This window comes from Sinocyclocheilus rhinocerous, unplaced genomic scaffold (assembly GCF_001515625.1).
Source record: "Sinocyclocheilus rhinocerous isolate Xijiao unplaced genomic scaffold, SAMN03320098_v1.1 scaffold2017, whole genome shotgun sequence".
In the NCBI taxonomy this organism is placed as follows: domain Eukaryota; kingdom Metazoa; phylum Chordata; class Actinopteri; order Cypriniformes; family Cyprinidae; genus Sinocyclocheilus; species Sinocyclocheilus rhinocerous.
Window position 1 is genome coordinate 236,795 of NW_015655609.1, and position 11,677 is coordinate 248,471.

The 11,677-nt window shown below is 36.0% G+C and overlaps 1 pseudogene; it reads left to right on the plus strand.

Annotated features, from left to right (window-relative positions):
* Positions 1–1,666: 1,666 nt before the first annotated feature.
* LOC107718812 (segment polarity protein dishevelled homolog DVL-1-like) overlaps positions 1,667–11,677 on the plus strand; it is a 51,531-nt pseudogene continuing 41,520 nt past the window's right edge.

Consider the following 11,677-nt stretch of genomic DNA (forward strand, 5'->3'; position numbering starts at 1 on the left):
ATTTTTTCATTTTTGGGTGAACTATCCTTTTAAGTCCATAAGGGCATCCAACTTCTCCAAGTTATTTACTGTTTGAAAGTCAATCAGTGCATTTCAGAAGACAAGAAGATTGGTACTTTAAGAACAAACTGAGCAAAGAGGAAGAATGTTCTTTGCAAAAAGTTGTTTTGATTTACTAAATCCATGAGCCAGTGGTATCCTTCAGAATACTAAACTCTAATGAGTTTAATACATACAGTAAATTCACTTTAATTGTTGTGTATAGTGAGGCAGAGTGTGAAATGTAGATTGTGAGCATTGAGTTTAGCTGGATTATTTGATTCTAAATGACTCTGACTGGGACCTGGATCTTGCATTACTTTTGGTAGGCTTGTCTTGTTAGTGTTTTCTAAAGTTAAACAACCATCCAATACCTTCGGTAGGGAATACAGGAAGTATAGAGAAGAACAGTGCTGCCCCCTGCTGTTAGAAAATATATGCTGTAATGATCCAAAATGTCTAACTGGTGCTCATGCTTGCACATCTTCAGAACGTTGTACCTTTGTGTATTTTGTTACACTTTGTGTCTTCTGTGCATGTTCTTTATATGGATATAATGTTGGTGGTGGTTGCAACAAGATGCATTAAACACGACAAAGGGGAATGACTACTAGCTCTAGTTACTTTGCCTCCCATTAAGCTATTGGTCACAGTTTTGGATACATGATACTGGATAATAGTGTTCATTATTTCAACTACTTTTTCCTGTATTATGTATGTGTGAAGACTTTTTTTTTCTTTCATTTAGGTCTGCTGCATTGCCACATTTATTAAAACTACATAACTTTATGAAATGTTTATGGTAGTTAAACATTTTATATTGTTTTCATTAATTTTATTGTCCATTTATGTTCTATTCAAATTCAGCATTAAAAACTTTTAGAATTTTGCAATATAGCAATAAAATTAATTTAAGAAGTTAATGCTATACGTAAAAATGCACCTGAGATCATTTATTCTGGGAATGTACACAATTGTTGTCAATTTTGTAGAGGCTGATGTGTTTCTCATTGGAATGTGAAACAAATCTAGCATTTATATTTTTCATTTAATTATTAGCCTATAATTGTTTATTATATTCATAAAGTCAAATGGAAAAGAAAAATGCCTAATATATTAAAGCAATACAAACTATGCAACTGTTTAATGTGTACATATTAAACAGTTGCATAGTATGTTTTCCCTATATATATCCCTGTCATGTTTGGTTATGTATTCTTGTTCGTACAATTTGCTTTGTAAATAAATAAATAGTCTTTTGGTGCCTCTAGTTCAAGACAAACGATTTTTGTGATACATCTATATGTAAATCTATAACAACGATGACAGCAGGTCTGTGTTTTGTCATCATATAATCATATACTTAGTTGTATAAAAAATATATAGACTACTATTTACCGTTTACACCCCCACCCTTTTCTTAGACCTTGTATATATTGAAAACACGAAAGAAGAAAAAGCATTTCCGCAAAGGTTTATCTTGCAAGGACAAGTACAAGGTAGTGTTTTACAGCTGTTGGCTTAGTAGAGCCACAGCAGTTCAGTCAAGTCTGTCGCTGACACTGTCTGTCGCTAGAGGGCAGCCTACCTCTACGAGAAACCTGTAATGGTAAAATAGCTTGAACTCCTGCTCATAGGGACGTGAACAGTCCCTTCCTGTTTTACTGGCGATTAGAGAGAAACATTGACGCCGCGATAGAGACGCGCAAGCTCCCATTATGTCTGGAACCGCTCGCTCCCTTCAAGACCAGGATTTTTGTTTGCCTACGTGAAACCGGCAACCAACAATGTCGCCTTATAGCGCATAAATGGCACTCGACGAGTTATAGCCTAGTCTACAAATATATTTTGTATCGCGCTGCTACAACCCTTGCTCCTTCTTCTGTCAATGATTGTCCTACCCATATAAGCCTACTCATGGCGGAGACCAAAATTATATACCATATCGACGAAGAAGAAACCCCTTATTTAGTGAAACTGACGGTTTCTCCGGAAAAAGTCACGTTGGCGGATTTTAAAAATGTCCTCAACAACCGTCCGGTCAACAGTTATAAATTCTTTTTCAAATCTATGGATCAGGATTTCGGGTAAGTATTGAGAAATATGATTTTGCTCATATTGTAGTGTGGTTTAGTATTCAACAAACACGATCACACCCATGATCGACTCAGCATTATGGCAGTCACGTGCCTTATATACGCTGTCAAACCTGGAAAGCGTTTAGAACGTTTGGTTGTTCGTTGTGACGTTGCTACATTGTTACTGCTGGCACCTGCTTTGAACCCGTGTTCTAAAGCGCGGGTGCGTGTGCTCGACTCAGAACCCACCATCACTGTGGCAAGCCGCTTTAACATTTACGTTTCGCTTCAAAGTGAAGACGGAAGTATCAAAGTATTAGGATATCACTAATTATCCTAATTACTAGTAAACATGTATAAGTAAGTGATATAAATGTTACATTTTTATCTTTTTGAATTCAGATTCACAATATAGCCTAATTCTTTTGCTTTGTTTATACGACTTACATCCTAATAACGAATTCCCAACTCACAGGTGTTTCCCAAGGTGCACTTGAGGGCAGCATTATTCCTTACTACCTAGTCTTTTCATTAAGTTACATTTTGTATATACTAAGTAATCCAGTATTGACTAGTATCTTTTCAATTTCAAGTTTCATTTTCACTAGTAATTGGATATTTATTGGACTAATGCTTGTTCCAGTAGTTACTAGTATTTATTTAATCAGTCTCTAGTGATTTTTCAGTACATACTGCTACTTATTCCTTTACTTACATTTGTCCCCAACAGAGACTTGTAGCTTAACTATTGAAATTGGCAACAAATTGCAGCTTTTTTCTTTTTCTTTTCCCCCACAACGGTTCTAACAGTTACTGGTTTGTATTACTGTCTGAACTGCAGGTGACCATAGAAGTCAGTAACAAAAATATATATATTTTTTTTACCAGTAACGATAGAAGTAACGTCAGTATTAAGACAATCACTATTAAGTGACTAGTAGCCAAAATAATGCCTACTAATATCTGAAGAGGTTCTCGAGTAGTGACTAATTGAATAGATTGAATTACACAATTGAAAAAATTTAATCAGAACTAGTATCTAGATATTAGTGAAATTGAAAAAGATACTAGTCACTGTCTGATTACAATAATTACTAGTAACATAATTAGTGGATAAACGGATCGTAGTTGATCCGTGATCCGTATGGACCAAACCCCACGGTTCGGCACGCATGTGATCCGCAGGTTTAAACTTTCTTGGTTAATCTAGTAGTATTTGCTGCGGTATCAAAGAAGTACTTCGCTTTAAGTAATAAATGGTAAGCAAGTTAAATTGAAATATTTTTCTTTTCTTGCTGATCCGAAAAACGATCCGATCCGTAGGTCAAAAACCGTAATGTGATCTGAACCGTGAGATTTGTGATCCGTTGAACCACTCGCACACACATGAAGCGCGCACACGTGTTTCAGACAGCGCGCGAACACCGAACTGAATCCTCTGAACAGACACATACACATAAAATTATGACAAAATACCCATCTCGACAATCATTCAGGTAAACGCAGTCAGTTATGTCTCAAGTGAATGAAAACAGCTGAGAAAGAAATCGGATGTGATGTGTATCATTATATCGGATCCGTGCATCAGGTCTTAACATAATAAATACTAGTTAGTTTTAATTAATAAATGTTAAATGGCTTGCCACAGCACCACACATACACTGCAACAGAGCTAATTTTGTCAACTCCAGTGGCATGCTTCAGTTTTCCACATGGTGCAAATATATCATGGTTATATGATAAGTGTACTCTGTTGTAACTCCATTTGACAGTGCTCTGGTTTCCCTTGATTTGAAGCTTTTGAAGTTTAGGCCTGGCCTTCAGAGGCATCATACTAGAAAATCTGAACATGACATGACAAAGTCAGCCTGATTTTGAAAGGTGACAGCACCTTTCATAACTCTAAAACAAACCCACTCTCAATTTAGTTAAAATTAAGGTAAAATTTATTAGAATTACTTCCATGTTAGACTGATGTGTCAGATACACTGACCAGTGTTGACCAGATAAAAGGAAGACATCAAACATAATCTTTAAATACAATGAACATCTCACAGGTCCTAATTTGTTCAGACAGGGAACTCATTTGTGTAGCAGAATTTCAGTCATTTTCTGTCACTTTAAAATGATCAATAGACTGAGGTTAGTTGAGGGGAAGTGAGAGACTGTGAACCATCAGCTGTCAGGCAGAACTGTCACTTTCTAATTTGTCAGTGTCACCCAACATGAATGGATCAGTTGCCTAATATTTCCAAATGGCAAACAGGCTGTCAGATAAAACGAGCAGCTGTCCTTTTAGCTTTCTATTTTTCTGTGATTGTCAAACATTGTCATTTTGAAATTGAGTCAAATTTGAGAAGTGTTCATAGTCATTCACAATAGGGTCATCTAGTGTTTTAAGCAGCAATATTCTAACAATATTGAAGCTGTAGCACAATAATACGTTTATTCTACAAAAAATTATGTTTTTAAACAGAAGCAGTGCCTGTTATTCATATTACTTGCTGTTAAATGTAATTATAATAGCAATAAGAATAGCAGATCATAATTACAAGCTATTAATTTCTCAGTAGTTACTTAAGCAAATACCACATAATCAATTCAGGTTGGCATTGGATTTTTTTTAAAATTATGGTTGCACCTATCCATAATAGTACATTATAATATGCTGTCTTCTAACTGGGATTGTCAATTTTGGATGAGTTTCTTTTAAAGTATTTTCCTCAAAAGTCGAACTGACTAAAGGCCTCTTCAGACCAAGAATGATAACTATAGCTATAACACTAACTATATTAGCATCCACACTTTCACACAATACTAGCTTTCTATTTTTCTGTGATTGTCAAACATTGTCATTTTGAAATTGAGTCAAATTTGAGAAGTGTTCATAGTCATTCACAATAGGGTCATCTAGTGTTTTAAGCAGCAATATTCTAACAATATTGAAGCTGTAGCACAATAATACGTTTATTCTACAAAAAATTATGTTTTTAAACAGAAGCAGTGCCTGTTATTCATATTACTTGCTGTTAAATGTAATTATAATAGCAATAAGAATAGCAGAACATAATTACAAGCTATTAATTTCTCAGTAGTTACTTAAGCAAATACCACATAATCAATTCAGGTTGGCATTGGATTTTTTTTTAAATTATGGTTGCACCTATCCATTATAATATGCTGTCTTCTAACTGGGATTGTCAATTTTGGATGAGTTTCTTTTAAAGTATTTTCCTCAAAAGTCGAACTGACTAAAGGCCTCTTCAGACCAAGAATGATAACTATAGCTATAACACTAACTATATTAGCATCCACACTTTCACGCAATACCGTTCTTCTGTTGAGCTGTAATATCTGCTTATATGTAATGTCATTGGTGGATAAATAGATAAAGTTGATCTTGGCTTCCCGTGTTAACTTCTAAGGAGTCTCTGGATTATTTATGTTCAGAGATGACTGTCTCATTTGATCTGAAAAGACACACAAACAGGCACTGATGTTTAGTGACATGTCTAGGATGGAAATGCTCCTCTGCAGTACGAAATGTGGTTCTTTCTCACAATTTCAATTTGAAGACCTCTTTAATCCCACATAGCTAAGGCTATTAGCCTGCCATTCACCAGACCCTTTTAAACTCACATATGCACCACAACACATGTTGGTGTTCTAGCACGACCTTCCAAAAAAAAAAAACTAAATTTCCTGTTAACATAGGAGAGTTTACTAACAGCGTTGCTTTCCTGTTACACCTAGCACTGAGTGCACAGTTGGCCCTAGTGACCGTGAAGTAGATTGCTTGAACAAACAACGCTTGACCTTCAGTGCCAGACTGCTATGGTTTACTAGGTTCTCCTTGGCTACTTTGTTGTGCTAAAATGTGAAGTAGTAGCTTGGGCCTACATATAGGATACTTTGCGTTTGGGCTGTGCGATTAATTTAATTTTAGTTTCAATTTCGATTTTGGCTTTCAATGATTATGAAAAAGCAAAAATCAAGATAAAATGATTATTATTATTATTTCCTTTAAAGTGGTGCTTTCGTCCTTCCTTAAAAGCCCAAACTTAATTTGCAAACTTAAAGCATTGTTTTTTCATTTGTGGGTTTTCTCCATTTTATTTGTTCTATTGTTGATTATTTCCTTCTTCATTTTTTTATTGTATTACTGACTATTTACACCAAAAATTTGTGAATTTTTTAAAGGATTTATTTATTTATTTTTGATCAAAATAATCATGATTACGATTTTTGCCATAACCAAGCAGTCCTACTTTGAGGTTCAGTATGCTGGACTACAAAACTATGAGTCACAACTTGGATCTGGGCACATTTCAGAACCATAAATGCATCTCAGGGGGAGTTGATTTATTTTGTGTGCAGCTAAATGCGGTGAACATTATTTTTAGACAGCCTTGCATTGTTCATTCTTCAACCATTCATAAAGCAGGAAGAAATCCAACCAGCAGAAGTCTTGTGAGATCTCAAATGCACAAAAGTGGGCCTCGGTAATGTGGGTTAGTTAACGTTTACATTTACAGATCAGCGATGAGATGAACCTATGAACTCTGGGATGGCGTAGAGACACACCCCTTATTATCACATCATAACTAGCCCAACAGTGTCCAATATAAACATCGCTAATCCCACTATTACTGCCATAGATCCCCACTGTGTGCGTCCTCTGTAATAATAAACAACATTCTGCTGCTTCTGATAATATCTTCTGAGATTTTCCTCCACAATCTGTTAATACCCCTGTAAACCGGCTTTGAGGATAGACAGCAGCGGCAGACACCCAAACACCATCTCTCTGAGGGCTAATGCATGCCAGTTACCTCCATTTCACTGCTGCTGCTGCGTGTTATTGTTGGATAACATAATCGTAAATAAATCTGATGTGTTTAACAAGATATCAGTGGAGCGTATGAATAAAGACTGAGAGTAATGATCCAGATGGATTTCATTGGCTTTTAAGCAGCCTTTGTTCAGTACACGTTGCGTACAGAGCGCTTGTGTTTTAACTAATGTTTATGCTGTAATGGATTCCTCAGTGTCGGGCCAAGTTGATGTATTTTTTTATCAGACCCCCATTGACTTCACAGAAAGACTTCAGTTATGTTTAATTTTTAAAGTGCTGCTGTCGCGTGTTGTGTGGAGGGATGTGGTTAGCGTTTAACTGGAAGTGATATGGAAGTGGCACTCTGTTTTTAACAGCTTGTAGGTGAAATAATCTCATGGTCTCATTCACTGACTGATGATCAGGCATTAATCGGACTGAGCTGGCCCTCGTCTCGGCCCTCATTGTTTGTTATAGGATCATGCTAAGCTGTGCCGCAGCTCACAGATGGAATGATCCCACATCACAGGAAATCCCTGAAGTAGATAAATGATATCATGACCATGTGGTTGCTAGTCAGAAAAGCCCTATAGGTTTCTGAATAAGGGCATGCATGGTTATATATTGATTTTCATCTGTTAGATCTCACTGGGAATGCCATCAGTGGTGCTTGCATCACTATTTACTCTTTTCACTAGGCATGGGCCGATTACCAGTTTCAAGGTATACCTCGATTTGAAAATTTCACGGTTTCAAAACCACTAACATTTTTCGTTATACCGTTCCTGCGGTATGCGCTGTTTTTCATGACTCCTCAAAGACTGAACGTGTAGGAATCCCTCAGGTTGAGTGCAGTCAGTGTAGAGAGTAACCCCCCTCCTCCTGTTGGTATGAGCAGTCAGTCACGTTTGTGTATGACGGCCAAAGGAGCTTCCCCTGGAACTTACGCGAGCGGCAACCGGACGTTTTTTGTTTTATTGCAGCTCGTCTCTGTTCTGGACTTGCAGAAACTGCGTTGCAATGCAATCATTATCCAAAATGTAATTTATGTGAAAATAAACGCCCGTCAACACAGGCCAGAGATGCTGAAGACGGACGCACAGAGAAAAATACTGTAGCAGGCAGATCACTCACTGTTCATGATGCACGAACTATTGGAAGAAAATCCTAAATATTGATTTGGGGGTTTATATGAATGTGTTTCTGAAGGGAACTGACTGTCTTCAGAAAAGTTTAGATGGTATTTTTTTATAGTCAGAACATTCTGTTTTTGCATCAAATTGGGTTATTATTCAATCAAATTATGTATATGAAATTATATAACTAAATGATATGAAATGATATGAATGATATGTATATGAATTATATAACTAAAATTAAATAACTGTAATTACAGATTTTAGGTTAAATAAAGATGTCAGCAGTAGCTCTAGCAGCAAATCAACCATCCGCATCAAAAGCTGCAGGACAGCCCACAATTCAGCAAACATTTCAGAAACCAATCAAAGAAAAAATAAACAAATACTACTGTTCCAAATAATCTGTATGTTGCTCAGAAATAAAATATATTGTGTTCAGTGGGAAAAAGTTTTTATTTTTTTATTTTTTTAAAGACATTTAAAAATAGCACATTTACCGTGATACTGTGAGACTGAAATTATTGCTTAAGGTTATCATACCATCAAAATCTCATACCGGTCCATGCCTACTTTTCACTAACCTTAATTATTAATCTCGGGCCGTTGGGGCTATTAATAGGAATTGTACCATAAATTATGTGACTGGTTGAGGAGAGGTGTGCTTTTTATTTTCTAAGCGATCTAACTTAAGATTTTTGCCTGGCAGATAATAAGTGTTATTTTAGGATTATTACTGTTTGTTAGTATTTTTATATCTTCTTTTAGTAATTTTGTTAAATCATTTATTTGTCATTTTGATTAACTTTTGCTTTTTTTATTTAATTGTTTATATTTATTTCAGTTTTAGCAATTTTAGTACTTCAACGTTTTCTTTAAATTTATTTCAGTTGCCAAGATGACATTTCTATTTTTTTTAAGTTAGTTAATCTTTTAATAAATATAAAAAAAAAATAAAAAAAAAAAATAAATTTCTAATAGTTTTAGCTGTAGTTACAGTAACAGCACTGGATTAAACTGATTCCTTAGACTTAGACATGAAAAGAGAAACCAGAATATCATAGACATTTGCTGGAGGTTTGACTTGGGCCAGTAAACAACCACCCAGAACACCCAAGCAACTGCATAGCAACATGCAAAAGACCACACAGAACACCTTAGTAACCCATAGCAACAATCTGGCAACCGTTCATAGCATGCTAGCATCCCGATGGTGAGTTTTGCACAGGTTAGAACCATTCAGATCGTAAATGTTGTATTGTCTAAACCTGTATGACTGACTTTCTTCTGCAGAACACAAAAGAAGATATTTAGAAGAATGTTTCAGATGTCCATACAATTTAAGTCAAATGCGTCCAGAAAAACATTGGACCCCATTGACATACATTGCATGGACAGAAAACACTGCAGTATTTTCCAAAATATCTTCTTTTGTGTTACACAGAAGTTGAAATGGCATGAGGATGAGTAAATGACGACAAAACTTTCATCCGGTCTGGTGAACCATCCCTTTAGGAAAGCTTGTTAGCTAGTTTCAAGACATTTTAAGCTTAAAGCTGATATTATTACCCAGAAGAACAGATTTAAACTCCGGTGTGTAACCAAAGGCGTTACCTTTCCTCAAGTTTGGACAAACATACTTCCTTACTGCCACCCCCACACTCCTCTGTGTATGTTGCTGTATACTGTAAAGACCTCTTGAAAGGACACAAACACTTCCTAACCATGACTAGAGTTACACCCCAGTTTCCTGTACTGGGCTCAGGACGCTTGAACAGGCTGCAGAAACTCTCCTTGTTTTGTAACTCTTTCCACAAGACCATGTTATCATCCTTCAGTCCCACTTAACTCACCTCCTCGGTCTCACAGCCGTGTGGGTGATGTGACCTGGAAGTTCTGGAGGAGCAGAGAGGAAGACATTATAATTACGACAGGCTGCTGGAATTTCTCAAATCATTATGCTCTGTCAACACATTTTACCATTGCACAATATAGATATTTATGTTGTGGTCAAAATATGATTACTGATATTATATCTATTCTTCATTTATTCATTTAGCAGATGCTTTAATCCAGCAGTTCATCTTAAAGAGACAGTAACATAAGAAGTTAACAAAGGTTTAAAATTGTTAGAAGTTGTTAGAAAAGTACAAGCTAGTACATGACAAAGCAGAGAGGAGGATGCTGCATAGAGCTGTGCAGTCATGACATCAGTCTCTAGGCCAGGGTTCCTCAATTAGTTTTCGCCGAGGGCCGAATTCTGCCAACAATACCAATCCAAGGGCCACTGACCTCTCTCTCTCTATATATATATATACAGTGGTGTGTAAAAGTGTTGGCCCCCTTCCTGATTTCTTATTTTTTTGCATGTTTGTCACACTTTAATGTTTCAGATCATCAAACAAATTTAAATATTAGTAAAAGATAACACAAGTGAACACAACATGCAGTTTTTAAATGAAGGTTTTTATTATTAAGGGAAAACAAAATCCAAAACTACATGGCCCTGTGTGAAAAAGTGTTTGCCCCCTAAACCTAATAACTGGTTGGGCCACCCTTAGCAGCAACAACTGCAATCAAGCGTTTGCGATAACTTACATAGAGTCTGTTAATATATATATATATATATAATTGTTATTATTATTACAATTATTATATGTTGCTTTTGTTAAAATAATCACAAAATGAATATTCAGATTTTTTCCCTAGTAGTCCGTTTTATTCAAACAATTATGAAAATTTTTGCATTTAGATACAGAAGAACTTTGCCTGTTGAATATTAAAAACAAATGAACAAACAAAAAATCTGGATCTCCATGTCTTTTTTTTTTTTTTTCTGGATCTCCATGTCTGCCATGCAAATCAACAGTTACTGCTCATTCCCAGACTGGATCTCTCCACTTTCCCTAATTGCAGATTCAATTATTAGATTTGTAAGTATTAATATTTTTATGCTTAGATTTAATAAACTGTAACATCGTGTGTCCCAACCAGACACGACGCGATAACAAGTATCATTTACTTGTAGTTTTTGTCCTAACCACCTGCGACATGTGACAATAAGCGAAATGGGATTCTATTTTAGGAACGGTTTTTATTTTCTGCGACTTCGCGGCAGGAACAACATACAAAATATGACAGTGATAATCTCAGGTAATGATTATGTGCTTTATTCAATGTTAAAAGTGCCTAATTTGAGTTTGAATATTATTTTGCGTTATCTTTATAGCCATAGTGAAAGCAACAATAGATATTTTACCTCAGATCTTGAAAATAAATTAAAGCAAACTTGTACATTAAAACTGAACTCACTGCGAACCAACACGTGTATTCCATAACAAAGATATCACTCACTCACTCACTCAAAACGGTTCAGTCCATTCCCATTTGAATCATCTATTTACCGTATCCACTTTTCTTTTCCACACACTCACCATGTTTTTGCTGTCACATCGTATCTACACTGGACGTGACAAAGCATTGCAAATCATTTGAACGTTGTGTCAGTACATTATAAATAGAACGATTTAGCAGTTTACTGTCGGGGATTTGTCGCGCCGCGCCGCTAGCGTCCGGTGTAGACACGATGT